This window comes from Nannospalax galili, unplaced genomic scaffold, assembly GCF_000622305.1.
Source record: "Nannospalax galili isolate Female #2095 unplaced genomic scaffold, S.galili_v1.0 scaffold2812, whole genome shotgun sequence".
Lineage (NCBI taxonomy): Eukaryota > Metazoa > Chordata > Mammalia > Rodentia > Spalacidae > Nannospalax > Nannospalax galili.
The window spans coordinates 21,006-25,940 of NW_008330781.1; positions in this window are offsets into that span (position 1 = coordinate 21,006).

Genomic DNA, 4,935 nt, shown 5'->3' on the forward strand with positions numbered 1-4,935 from the left:
CATCTCAACAGATGTAGAAAAGGCTTTTGACAAAATTCATCATGTATATATGTTCAAAGTCCTAGAGGGAACTGGACTGGAGGGAACATACCTCAACCTAATTAAAGCTATATACAACAAACCCACAGCCAACATCATTCTAAATGGAGAAAAATTGGAAGCGTTCCTATTGAAATCAGGAACCAGAAAAAAGGTTGTCCACTATCTCCACTCCTTTTTAATACAGTGCTTGAAACTTGCAAGAGCAATAAAACAAGAAGGGAATTAAAGGAGTAATAATTGGAAAAGAAGAGCTCAATTTATCCCCTTTTGCAGATGATATATTATGTCTAAGAAATGCCAAAAATTCCAACAGAAAACTCCTAAAAATGATGAACACTTTCAGTAAAGTGGCAGGTTATAAAATCAATCTACAAATATGAATCAATAGTCTTTCCATATACCAATAACGAGAAATTGGAGAACAAGTACATGGAAACACTCCCTTTCACAATAGCCTCAAAAAAATATCTCAGAGTAAACCTGACCAAAGACATCAAAGACCTCTACAATGAAAAATTTAAATCTTTAAAGAAAGATTTAGTAAGACATCAGAAGATGGAAGGAGCTTCCGACGGCCCACCCATGCTTCATGATTGGAAGAACTAATATTGTGAAAATGACCATTCTACCAAAGGCCATTTATAGATTCAATGCAATGTCAATCAAAATCCCCATGACATTCTTCAACAGAAAACTCCTAAAAATGATTAACACTTTCAGTAAAGTGGCAGGTTATAAAATCAGTCTACAAATATGAATCAGTAATCTTTCCATATACCAATAACGAGAAATTGGAGAACAAGTACATGGAAACACTCCCTTTCACAATAGCCTCAAAAAAATATCTCGGAGTAAACCTGACCAAAGACATCAAAGACCTCTACAATGAAAATTTCAAACCTTTAAAGAAAGAGATTGAGGAAGACATCAGAAGATGGAAGGACCTCCCATGTTCATGATTGGAAGAATTAATATTGTGAAAACAACCATTCTACCAAAGGCCATTTATAGATTTAATGCAATGTCAATCAAAATCCCCATGACATTCTTCACAGAATTAGAAGAAAAATCCCAAAATTCATATGGAAGCACAAAAGACCTCAGATATCCAAAGCAACCCCGAGCACAAAGAGCAATGGTGGGGGAATTACTATACCAGATTTCAAACTATATTACAGAGCTATAGTCATTAAAACAACATAGAACTGGCGCAAAAATAGACCCATAGACCAATGGAACTAAATTGAAGACCCAAATATGAGTACATGAAATTTCAGTTTCCTGATATTTGACAAAGGGGAATTCAAAAACCAAAGAAACAAGAAAACAAGTGATTCAATTAAAAGATGGGCTAAGAATCTGAACAGAGAGTTCTCAAAAGAAGAAATAAAGATGGCTAAAAAAACATCTTTAAAGGTGTTCAACATAGTTACTAATTAGGGAAATGTAAATTAAAACCACTTTAATATTTCATCTTACCCCAGTAAGACTGGCTAAGATCAAGAGAACAAATGATACCAAATGTTGGAGAGGGTGTGGGGAAAGGGGAACACTCATCCACTGCTGGTGATATTTCAAACTTGTGCAACTTCTTTGGAAAGCAGTGTGGAGAACTCTTAAAAACTACAAATGAACCTACCATTTGACCCAGTTGTACCACTCCTTGGCATATATCCAAAGAACTCATCCTATTGCAGAGAGACTTGTACATCCATGTTTGTTGCTGCTCTTTTCACAATAGCTAAGAGGTGGAAGCAACCTGTGTCCCTCAACTGACAAGCGGTTAATGAAAATGTGATACATTTACACAATGGCGTTCTACTCAGAGGTAAAGAAAGATGAGATCATGAAGTTTACAGGTAAATGGATAGAACTGGAGACTGTCATTCTAAGTGAAGTTACAGACTCAGAAAAACAAATGACATATATTCTCCCACACATGTGGATCCTAGAACCAAATCCTGGTAAGTGAGTATGTGTCCAGACATAACTACAGGAACCAGGATAATGGAAAGGAACCTGGGTGGTAAAGGAAGAGAAAGAATCTGAAAGAGAAGAACAGTAGGAAACAGGCATTAATAAGGGAGATATAGATTTAAAAAATGGAGTTATTTAAATGGAAGGGGGAAGGTGGGTTATACGAGGAACCTTGGGGATAAAGCAAAAGAAGGAGCTCAAGAGAGGTGGGACCATAGGAGACGGGTATTATCAAAGGAGAAATGGGGAAAATGGGGGCACTTTAAATGGGGAAGCCATGGTAGAAAGGTTATACAGGGAGAGAGGAGAGATAAATAATTCCTAGCTAGTTAAAAAAAACCTAGAGGGAACCGTATTTATTAGTCCAAAAACCTACTGACAAATTACACATACATTATCTCTACATGAGTACATGTATATAGCTAAAAGCTATGTAACAAGAAACAGTGCCAGACAGGAGAAACCTTACACAAGCTGTTGGCTAAGGTGGTCCAAGAGACTCCCAAAATTACTCAGGCTGTTGCCACAGCCCTTGATGGCCTCCCATAATTTGAGGTAAGCAATAGAGCTGCAACTGACCTGAAACCACTTTCCCTGAAGGCGAGCTCTCATAGCTTTGGAAAGTGCTATGAAGGTGCAACAAGAAAACAGCAATGGACAATCCAACATCAGCTTCAAGACCAAATAGCCACATCGATGGCCAGAACAGCATGCATCATTATTGCAGTAGTGGCGTTTTTATCCTGGGGCTATCAACAGCTACCTAATTGGACTAAATGCCAACTCAGTGGGAGGAAACTCGTGTGGTTCTATAAACATAGCCAAATACACATGGCTGGAGTGGTCATAGATCTTAGAAGCCAAATACAAATGGCTAAAGAGGTCATAGACATTAGAGAAAACTCCAAGACTGTCACATCAGTAGACTAATGTAATTTCCTACTATGTGCAAAATATGTATCCTTATATTTACAAATATCCCAGTCACCACTCATCAAAGAAGCTCATTTTGCACCAATCAGAGACTATTACCAATTACTACAACTGGTCACACATGGATATTGTCTGTGAATTGCCCAGGCCTAAGTGACACATCTACATTGTAACCTCTATACCCAAGGCTCATGGAACATAGAACAGGGGTAAAAAGAGAACACTAATGAATCTCTCAGTCCTCAATAATAAAGCTCCCTCATGCAGCAAGGGCTAGGAACAGAAAACGTCCCAAATGGCCCAAGTGTAGAAATTAAGATTCTGCTGAATGATGGTCCTTGGACAGGACTCCTTTATTAAACACTTCACCCACCCACAGCTCAAGAACCATCGTGGAAGAGGGGGTGGAAAAACTGTAAGAGCCAGGGAGGAGGTGCATGACTGTATGGAAACAGAGTCCTACACGCTCCTGAGAACCTGCTCATATTATTCTAGGACAACGGTGTCAGCATACACAAGTCCCACGTAAACTCAGGCAGACAAAAACCCAGCATAGAATTGGGAAAATGAACAGCAGACCTCAATCTTTTCTGAATGAATGTTGGCAACTGATTGCTGTTAGGTGAAGAATAGCTGATCCTCCTAAAAACAAGGGACTCTAGATAGGCTGACTAGACCTCAGTGGATGGACTTGCATTGGGGAACAGCTGGGGACATTGACAATACAGTGGGCATTAACAGGGATGACAGAGTATATGGGCTCTGGGGGGGGGCTATGAGAGGGTGACAGTGGGAATGGAGGTATAAAGATGATTAAGATTGTTTGAGACATATTTATGTATTAAACACACCAAAATTCAATAAAAACAAATTTTTAAAAACCAATACATAAAATATTGAAAAAATCAATTCAAATAATCTATCATTTAATAGCAGTGACTGTGCGTTTTTGGTTTGCTCCACAGGAGAGGTTTCATGCTTGCTCCTGTGGACCAGTCAAAGACCCATGGCTGGGGAAGCCATAGGCACTAGTGGGGAACCCATTGCTTCTGTTTTGCTAAAAGGATATGTTGGCAAACTACTTTCTAAGCATTTATATTTATACTAGTAGACCAGGGTTGTCCTCAACCTTCGAATTTTTTTTTTCAGCAAATGTTGGTTAATACAGAGACTCATATCTGGTCAAGGTGCTAGTAATACATGTTTGTTGAGTGCTCATGCCTCAATGGGACATGCATATCGCCTTTTCCAAAGCTCAGGGAACTTCACCGAAGAGGAATTATAAAGAACATAAGAGCTGGATGATGGAGGAGGTGAGCTGTGAAATGCTGTCTTCTGGGTATGATATGGCTGCTGCACTCATGAACTTAGAGCAACTGCAGTTGCCTGCTATGGCCTGCACAAGACTGGGCTTGAGAGTCTGTACAAGATGGGGCTGGAGGAAATTCAGTCATCGATGGTGAGGACCTCCTGAGTCAGGTCATAGCTGGAGGAGGGCAAGTCATTCTCTCAGTGGTATAGTTGCTGGTGAGTTTTCCATGCTCCGGTGGATAGCTCCACACTGAGTAGGTAGCCTGGGTAAACCCAGTGGCTCACAAAGCAAAACCAAAACAGAAAGATATGAGAGTAGGAGGGGGACTTGCTGAGAGGAGCGGGGAAGAGGGGTTTGGAAAGAGAGAAGGGCAGTAGGGGAGGGTGGGGGAGGGCTTGAGTATGGCCAGTATTACATCCATGTATGAGATTGCCAAGTAGTTAAATTAATAAAATCCCCAAATATCTAAATCTATTTGTGAAGCTTGGTGTATTATACAAAATTTTCATTGTGTCTATAGTTCTTTAGTCCTCTAGATTGATAGTTAAGTAAATAAATAAATAAATAAATAAATAAATAAATAAATGATGCTAATTGTCAAAACCAACTAGAGCTTTTGGCTTTCTTAAAGACATTTATATTTAATTTGACTAAATATAAGATCTAACCTT